We start from the raw sequence: 10000 nt of genomic DNA, 5'->3' as shown, positions 1-10000 counted from the left end.
AAAAGTGTCAAAAAGTATCGTCCGCATGTTGATATACTTAAATTCAAAATTTATTAGGAACAGTGATACCATTAACATCTGGAGATTTCAAAATCATAAAAAAAACATATAACATCGCAGAAATTGGAAGCCCTTTACTGAAAATGGATCGATTAAATTTGGTAATTGCCATTATATTTTACAGAACTAAAGAAATATTGGTGTAAAAATATCTTAATCCAATATCAACAAAATTTTCCACCAAAAAAAAATCGCCGTTTTGAAATAGACTGACTTTATGTATTAACACGATCAAAGGCCTTTTATGCCTTCAATTTTTTAAGAAAACCCCTCAAAAGCGATGTAAATAAATCAATAATATCTCGCACACAAAAAATAGTATCCGCGAATCACGCCCAACCACACAGCAAGACTGAAAATCAGAAATAATAGAAGGTTTAAAACAATTCTTAAGCGCTCAGTCTGACATAACCCGAGCTAAAAAATTTATAATAAAACATTTTAAAAGGCTGAAAGGACTATGAATTTTTCAACAAAGTTTTAATTCTTTTTTATAAACCAGATTAATAACTCCCTTGTAAAATACTGACAACTTGAAATTTTTTCAAATTGATTTTCTTCCCAATATACTTTGTACCTGAGGAAAAATATTTTAAATCATCAAAAAAATGGCAAAAAAATTCAACAGTCAGAAACCATCTAAATGGACTTTTTTTTAACATGGATATGCCTTTTGTATTTCATCAATAGTCACAGGCAAAAAATTTAACTTAATTTCAGTTAATGAAAAGTTTTGTCAATAAAAAATAAAACATTTTTATCATTATCATCTGTTTGTAACAATTAAAATTGTTATAAAAATTAAAATATTTCATGAAAATGTTATCATTGAATTGAAAATTTCCATCTGATCAAAATGGAATAGCGTTTCATTTTCTAATTTTAAAAAATAATAGTTTTTTTTATGCCATTACATTTTTCGCTTTTGATCTCAAAACGGGCACCATTGACACTTTTCTTGTTTTGTTCTTTTCTGCTTAAACTGATGTACATAAATTTTAATCAATTTTTATTTTCCATTTTGAAATTACTCTGAAAAATGTAAACAAAATCTGGTGGTTGAAAAATAAATCCTCCCATTTTTGAATGAACCCCTTACCGATGAAGGCGGGGATACTGCACAAACTATTTGACTTAGATGATAATACCACGTTTTAAAGTTCAACAAACTTTAAACAAATTTTAATAAATGCCAACCATTGCAGTGAAGACCAATTGTCAAAATCTAATTGTCATTTCAGATTATTCTCATCTTGTAAAAAACGCAAAAAATCTAACTGTAAAATAAAATTGAATAATTCTAAATCTTTTATCTATAATTGGTGGTATACAATTTGTTATCATTAAAACTGAGCAAAAACTGGTACTTCTTGGTAAAATTGAACGGGCGAACAGCTTTACGGCAACTGTATTGTACAGGTTAAAAATCCTCGGTAAAAGGCGAAGGATGTTTGATATATATTCGATTTTAATGGAATTGTTTTTGATTTTTCATAGTCGATTTCTTTATCATGAGCGATGTAAATTAAAACATCCTGCAAAAATGAAATTTAAAATTTAAATCCTCCCCGGCGGGGAATGAAAAAATGTGAAAATATTGTCAAGACCAAATGCTTAAATGATATGCCGTATGTACAATCCATTTCCTGCATTTATGGCCATTGAAAATCAATTGTTTTAGTTAAGCACGAGCATGTAAAATTAAAATTAAAACACTGTTAATAAATTGGTGGGAATTACAGAAACCTTTTATTTAAAAAAAAATTAAATTTTTTAATGGTCATGTTTTGTAAACTTGACAAATTCGTAAATTTCATTTTTGAAGATATCCCATTGCATTACGGAAAATTATGCATATCTGAATCTTATCCAAAAAAACTCGGACATTTTCTGTTTTCTTTGTCCTTACCTAATAATTCGAGAAAGAAAACTTTTGCATTTTAATATTTTCAAAATCCCAAAACTTTAGGTTATTAACAAATTAAAGGTTTTTTAGCATGAATCTATTAAAGACCTTATTTTTGATTAAAATACTAAATAAATATTTAACAAATGCAATATTTAAAAATTAAAATACCTGGACAGTTTTTATTTTTTCACTATCACAGTAAATAAATTAAATTCATCTCATAATGCAAAACAATGATCACTAAACGAAGTTATCATTATAGTATACATTTTGTACAAAATTAACTTAATTTTGCTACTAGAAAGTAGTCTATACGAAATTTGCGATAAAATATCTAAACTCACTCGTTTCCGTGAAAAAATTTTGCACACAATTTTTGTTTCTAATTCTCCAAATATCGTGATTATCACATGAAAACATAAGACATTTTCATGTCAATGCCGACACACTAGCTTAATTCAATGTGACTGTAGCAGTACGATCTAGAGTGGAAGAGAGTAGTATTAAAAAATCACCCCCTGTAATCAGATTCTCCGATGTAAAAAAAATGGTCCTAACCAAATTTTAAAACGTTCAAAAAAAACCCTTTTTTTCACTACAACATTCGGGGCATATTTATTAAAATATTCCAATCAGAAATTATCATCAATTGTTATTTAATGATCGTAAAACTCTTCCGTCATAACCAAAAATCAATAAAAACCATCTTTAAAAATCATTAGACGACTAAAATAGCGACACCTTTCCTGTTATTTACTATGGTTAAAAAAATCCTACCTTTCCACAGGTGACTTATTTGATTGATTAAAAGTGTCATCCCAGAAAGTTTCTTGCATATAAAAAACTTTATAATTATGATACTGAAAGTATTCAAATAAATTTTTAACTTTTAACAACATCCCTTAAACCATTAACATTTATATGATGATATCGTAAACATAAAAAAACACAACAAAACAAAGGATTCATTATAAAAAATTATTTAACTTTTTTGGCCTTCTTCTTCTCTTTTTCTTTTTCTTTACTCCACCATCTCCAACCTTTAATTTTAAAAAATCTTTTCCCTGAGCAGAAATTACATGTCTCTCAGTTACTTTTTATCATCATCCCCCTCCTCCTCTAAACCATAAATTATAAAACTTGGAAAACTGGCACTGCGCGAGGACGTCGCCAAAGCAAACTCATTACCGTCAGTCGTTATAGTGTTCTGAATTGGAGCGGATTTGATTCGCGATCGACATCCTTAGGCAAAGACCGTCACTAAACCAACACCATCAGCATCACCGCCATCATCATCATCAATCATATTGATCATAGAAAAAGCGTCATCATCCCCACCACTGGTGCTCATATGAGTTGAGCTATCACCAACGCCCATCGGGAAACGGAATGGAATCAGCGGTTCCAATTTCACAGAGCGCGAGACATCATCATCTGGCAATATCAAACCGCCTCGTCCGAGTCTCCGCTATACTGGTTATCGCCAGTGTCAAAAACATGTACAGTCGTAGCGCCCCACACCTGTCAAACAAAGAGTGTCGACGACACAACTGGGTGCGCGGAAAACAATCACACTCGAAGCGAATCTCTCCACATCGCACACACGGCTGTGTTTTGCAAGCCCTCCGGAAATGACCTTGACCTCCACACGTGAAAAACACAAACTGTGGACATTGGCGAACAAAAATTTGACAAGTAGCATAGTGTGCATACTTTCAGCTGCTGAAATCATGAAATGACACGATTAAATAATCACTTCCAAATTTCATGGTAAAATGGTAGAGATTTCAATGTCGGGGGACAATTTCACACGCACATATCGCGAACCACAGCAACAGTTTGTCCCTTGATAAAAACGGCGTTTATCGGCGATTTAAAGCTCTTTTTGATTCGTGAGTATAAATTTACGGCATATATAAACTTAAAATAAGTTTGGTTTAGATGGTTGAACGGGCACGAGCTGTACGGCTAACTGTATTGTACAGGTTAGAAAATCCTCGGTAAAAGGCGAAGGATGTTTGAATATATAATCGATTTTAATGGAATTGAGTTTTGATTTTTCATAGTCGATTTGTCTCTGAGCGATGTAAATAAATGTAAAATAAAAATAGAAATTTTGAAAAATAAATCCTCCCCGGCGGGGAATTGAACCCGGTCTCCCGCGTGACAGGCGGGGATACTCACCACTATACTACCGAGGATTAGATGATAGCAAGGTTGCGCACAATTGCTTTTAAAGATATATGTGCCATAACCGGGGGAACAATTTGACAAGTTGTTGTTTTTTCTTATTAATCTACTAAAAACCAACAGGTTTAATGAATCAAGCTGTGGAAATCATTGAAAGGGACTGACAGACAAACATGTATTATGCCTTATAAGCAATGTAAAATTCTCGGTTTTTATGCCTTACATATGTTTCGATGGAAACACACCTGCAGAAATCTATTTACAATTAATTAATAACCACGTTATAATGTGAAATGAAATTGTAGACCACAACTTGGCTTAATGGTCATGCCGTATGTACTCATTTCACTGCAGTGTAGACCTGCCAAAATCATATTGTTTTCAGTTCTTATTTGTGCTTGTAAAATTAAAATCTATGCACTGTAAGTATTGAAATTCTCAAAATGTTAGCTATAATTGGTGGTGAATAAAATATTAAAGCTCTTTTTGATTCGTGAGTATAAATTTACGGCATATATAACTTAAAAGTTTGGTTGAACGGGCACGAGCTGTACGGCAACTGTATTGTACAGGTTAGAAAATCCTCGGTAAAAGGCGAAGGATGTTTGAATATATAATCGATTTTAATGGAATTGAGTTTTTGATTTTTCATAGTCGATTTGTCTCTGAGCGATGTAAATAAATGTAAAATATAAAATAGAAATTTTGAAAAATAAATCCTCCCCGGCGGGGAATTGAACCCCGGTCTCCCGCGTGACAGGCGGGGATACTCACCACTATACTACCGAGGATTAGATGATAGCAAGGTTGCGCACAATTGCTTTTAAAGATATATGTGCCATAACCGGGGGAACAATTTGACAAGTTGTTGTTTTTCTTATTAATCTACTAAAAACCAACAGGTTTAATGAATCAAGCTGTGGAAATCATTGAAAGGGACTGACAGACAAACATGTATTATGCCTTATAAGCAATGTAAAAATTCTCGGTTTTTATGCCTTACATATGTTTCGATGGAAACTATAATTATAGATCAAAAATGTTGCTTGATTTTAAAAATGCATAACTGAAGTTTGTAATTCCTAAATGTATGCAATACTTTATCATAAATTGCAAAATTGCATATTAGACGATTTTTTGTTCAAAATAAATCAACAATTTTATGGAAACAAATTTCTTATTTGTGCTTGCGTGAAAATTAAAATCGATAAATGATGTCAAGTATTGAAAAATCTCAAAATGTTAGCATAATTGGTGGTGAATGTAATTATTACAAGCTCTTTTTGAAAAAGTATAAATTTAACGGCAATATAAAAGAAAAAGTTTTTTGAACGGGCACGAGCTGTACGGCAACTGTATTGTGTGTTAGAAAATCCTCATTCCCAAAAAACGAAGGATTGAAATATATTTCGATTTTAATTTGATTTTAAAATATTTTCATAGTCCAAAAGTTTAGTGTTTCTTATAAATAAAATGTGAATAAAAAAAATTTATTTTGCTTAATTTAAAAATAAATCCTAAATAAATGAGATTCTGTTTTAAATTTTATTTCATATAAATTTACGTAAACATATTATACTACCAATAATAACGATTGATTAATAATATTTTCGCACAAATGCTTTAAATTTTTATGGCAAATTAAGGTGTACAGGTTGAAAACCGGGGAACAATTTGACAAGTTGTTGTTTTTCTTATTAAATATAAAAAACCAACGTTTTTAATGAATCAATGGAAATCATTGAACCACTGTCAAGCAAACATTTATTATGATTATAAAATGTATTTAATGAAATAGGGTTATTAAAATATCTGGAAAATCAAATAGAAATTTTGAAACTTAATTTATGTTATAAATTTAATATAAAATTGAAAGTAAACTTTGAGAAATTAAAAGATTTGTTATGTAAACAATTAGTATTTGTAACGTTAATACCTATTGAAATTATGAAATCCTACAATTTCATTTGAATATGTTGCTGGCCGTGAAATTTTGTCTTTTATTTTACTATGTAAATGTGCCAAGCACATCACTTAATATAGGTGTAGACCTGGCACAATTTAAAGTTGTTGTTTTTTATTATTTGTTTGTAACTAATTCCAAATCTCAATGCTTTTCCATGTAATATATAAATGTAAAATAAAAATAGAAAATTCTCAAAATGTTAGACTTCAGCAATTGACTTAATGGACCATAACCGTATGTCAAAGCGGGGAATTCCTTATAACTGATTTCAAAATTAAATTTTCAAGTTTTATTATATTTCCTTGTTGAACCACGATTTTATTGTCATGAAAATGTATTTTGAAAATGAAATTTTGAATTCAAATGCAATAATAACACAAAGTTTAATTATTCGTACAATTATAAAAAATAAAAAAATCTAAATCATTGAAATGTGATGAACATTAGGCCATTTATTTTGTAAGCATGTAAATTAAATTTTAAACATAACAAACAATTAATGGAAATAAATGTTATATGAACAAATAAATCATATTCAGTTAAAAGGTTTCGGCCTGGTTATTAACCCCGGCTTAGAAAAACTGCATATTATTGGATACTCACCACTATTCCAAACTTAATCGAATACCGATTAGATTATAAATGCATTTGCTTGTAAAATTAAAATCTATGCATGAAAAATATAATTCTCCAACATGTTTAAAATTGTGGTCCTCTTAAAATATGTAAATTTTGTTGATTAAGCACCATTTTAATAAATTTAACATAGCATGTTTAATGAATCAACAATTTAAATTTAAAAATGTCTGAAAAAGGACTATACAGACAATACAATTTAAATTCAATGGATTGTTGTTTTTCTTAATTTTTAACTAAAAAATTATACCAAGTAAAACAATGAATGTTTTTTGAAAATTAATAATTTACCCCTACGGAAAACTGGTTACCTCCCGATCAGGTTTGAAAATATATAATCAATTTTAACAGATTTGGTTTTAGATTTTTCATATGTTTCATGGAATATTTGAATTCTCATTTAGCAATTAATTAATAAATAAATGTGAAATAAAATTTAGACCCAACTTGGCTTAATGGTCAGTTTGAATGTACTCATTTCACTGCACTGTAAAGACCTATAAAATCATATTTTTTAGTAAAACTTATTTTAATTGATTATACTTAAAAATCACTTGAAAAATTAAGTTTTGATTGCTCAAATAATGTTCACATACAATAATTATCAGAAAGCTATAGATGATAAATTTTTACTCGCTATATTGAAAAAAATATTAAAAATTTTTGCTTCATTCATGTCTAACAAAATTTAAAGTTTCTATAAAATGCCACAGAGGTTGAAGCCACCAGAATTGTTTAGAATTTACAAGCATTGATGGAACAACAAGGTTTTTTTGTAAAACTTGTAAAATAAAATGAATCCTTAAGTATTGAAAGGCAAGGATGTTTAGCAATTTTATTTGCCTTATAAATATTATGATTCCAATTTATTCATATAATTTGGAATTGAAATTAAAATTTTTATATTTAATATAAGTGGTTATTGCATTAAATGAATTAAAAATCTAAAAATAGAAATTTTGAAAAATAATTAAAACATCATCAAATATTCTTTCAATTAAATTGAAATGATTTTTCAAAAAATTTCACCTTGCGTGACAATTAATAAAAAATTTTAAATTATAACCGTGCGGGAAATGGAAGCAAAACCCGCAATTTTTTGACAGGCTGGGAAATGTCTATTCATTTATGAAAATATGACATGACCTGGAGTGAAATTGAATTCCCTCTCATTAATCGAATGCTAAAAGTGATTTGATGATTCAACTTGGGTAATGATGTATGTCAGCATTAATCAAAATAAAAACAACAGGTTTAATGAATCAATCTGTTATTGAATGGACTTGACAAAAATTTAAAATCCCCTTACAATAATACTATGTAAATTTTCGGTAATCTAATTGGGCTTAATTGGGGAATTTGCTCATATGAAAATTACCGTGCAAAAAGAATTATATTTAACCAAATTTAATTAATGAAAATGAAATTGAAGAACAAATTTAAGCTTATGGCCATTAAATCAATCAAAACATGTCAGCTTGGTATAAAATGGCACTCATCTTTTATCAGGTATTCATTTGCTCAACAATTAGGGGCGAGTTTTTAGAATTATTTTTCAGATTCCAAACACACTAAAACATATTTACAATTAAATCTATTCCTAGTAATTCAAAATTAGGTGAAATTTCCTCTTAAACTTAAAAGGCTGTACTCAATATATTTGATTATAATAAATATTTCCTATTGTAATTTCAAATATGTGGCCTTATTGGAATTGAGTTTTGAAAAGTTTTTTAGTCTTTTGTGTTCTGAAATAGGTTAAATAAATTTAATTTAATAAAAAAAAAAATTTTGAAAAAAATCATGAAAGGGGCAGGGGAATTACTCATTTAAGTACAGGTTATCCCGTTTTTTAAAAGGCTCGGAAAAAATGCGAAGGATTTTCTGTTAATAAATAATTCCGATGATTTTAAAATTGATGTTACCACCTTTTATATTTGTCGATTTGTCCTGCTTGGTGATAATGTTTTTAAACGGAAAAAATTTGAAAGTTTTGTTTTTTTATTAAACCTATTAAAATAAATCCTCTCCGTGGGAAATTGAACCCTGATATGCGTGTTCTTTGGCGGGGATACTCAGTTCTACCGAGATTAATGCTCTTATCAAGGTTGCGGCACAATTGCTTTTAAAGATAATGTGCCATAACCGGGGGAAAATTTGACAAAGTTGTTGTTTTTCTTTAATCTACTAAAAAAAACAGGTTCAATAATGAATCACGGTGTCACTTTGGAAATCAGTCTTATTTTAAAGGACTGAAAATAACAATAAATGTTTAATATGGAAAGTGAATTTACCTTATAATCAATGTAAAATTTCGTTTAAATTACATATGTTGAAAATGGAAAACAATTAATTGTTAAAAAATCTAATTTAGTAGTGTAGACCTGCCAAAATCATATTGTTTTCAGTTCTTATTTGTGCTTGTAAAATTAAAATCTATGCACTGTAAGTATTGAAATTCTCAAAATGTTAGCTATAATTGGTGGTGAATAAAATATTAAAGCTCTTTTTGATTCGTGAGTATAAATTTACGGCATATATAACTTAAAAGTTTGGTTGAACGGGCACGAGCTGTACGGCAACTGTATTGTACAGGTTAGAAAATCCTCGGTAAAAGGCGAAGGATGTTTGAATATATAATCGATTTTAATGGAATTGAGTTTTGATTTTTCATAGTCGATTTGTCTCTGAGCGATGTAAATAAATGTAAAATAAAATAGAAATTTTGAAAAATAAATCCTCCCCGGCGGGGAATTGAACCCCGGTCTCCCGCGTGACAGGCGGGGATACTCACCACTATACTACCGAGGATTAGATGATAGCAAGGTTGCGCACAATTGCTTTTAAAGATATATGTGCCATAACCGGGGAACAATTTGACAAGTTGTTGTTTTCTTATTAATCTACTAAAAACCAACAGGTTTAATGAATCAAGCTGTGGAAATCATTGAAAGGGACTGACAGACAAACATGTATTATGCCTTATAAGCAATGTAAAAATTCTCGGTTTTTATGCCTTACATATGTTTCGATGGAAACACATCTGCAGAAATCTATTTACAATTAATTAATAACCACGTTATAATGTGAAATGAAAATTGTAGACCACAACTTGGCTTAAATGGTCATGCCGTATGTACTCATTTCACTGCAGTGTAGACCTGCCAAAATCATATTGTTTTCAGTTCTTATTTGTGCTTGTAAAATTAAAATCTATGCACTGTAAGTATTGTAATTCT

At 29.6% G+C, this 10000-nt stretch overlaps 2 non-coding genes across 2 annotated transcripts; both read right to left on the bottom strand.

Annotated features, from left to right (window-relative positions):
• Positions 1-4878: 4878 nt before the first annotated feature.
• Trnad-guc (transfer RNA aspartic acid (anticodon GUC)) lies at positions 4879-4950 on the bottom strand. Its single transcript has one exon. It is a non-coding gene; the product is annotated as a tRNA-Asp (tRNA).
• Positions 4951-9500: 4550 nt separating this feature from the next.
• Trnad-guc (transfer RNA aspartic acid (anticodon GUC)) lies at positions 9501-9572 on the bottom strand. Its single transcript has one exon. It is a non-coding gene; the product is annotated as a tRNA-Asp (tRNA).
• Between the last annotated feature and the right edge of the window lie 428 nt (positions 9573-10000).

Source organism: Argopecten irradians, chromosome 12 (genome assembly GCF_041381155.1).
Source record: "Argopecten irradians isolate NY chromosome 12, Ai_NY, whole genome shotgun sequence".
In the NCBI taxonomy this organism is placed as follows: Eukaryota; Metazoa; Mollusca; class Bivalvia; order Pectinida; family Pectinidae; genus Argopecten; species Argopecten irradians.
Note: the sequence above shows the minus strand (reverse complement) of the source record. Positions and strands in the feature narration are given on the sequence as shown.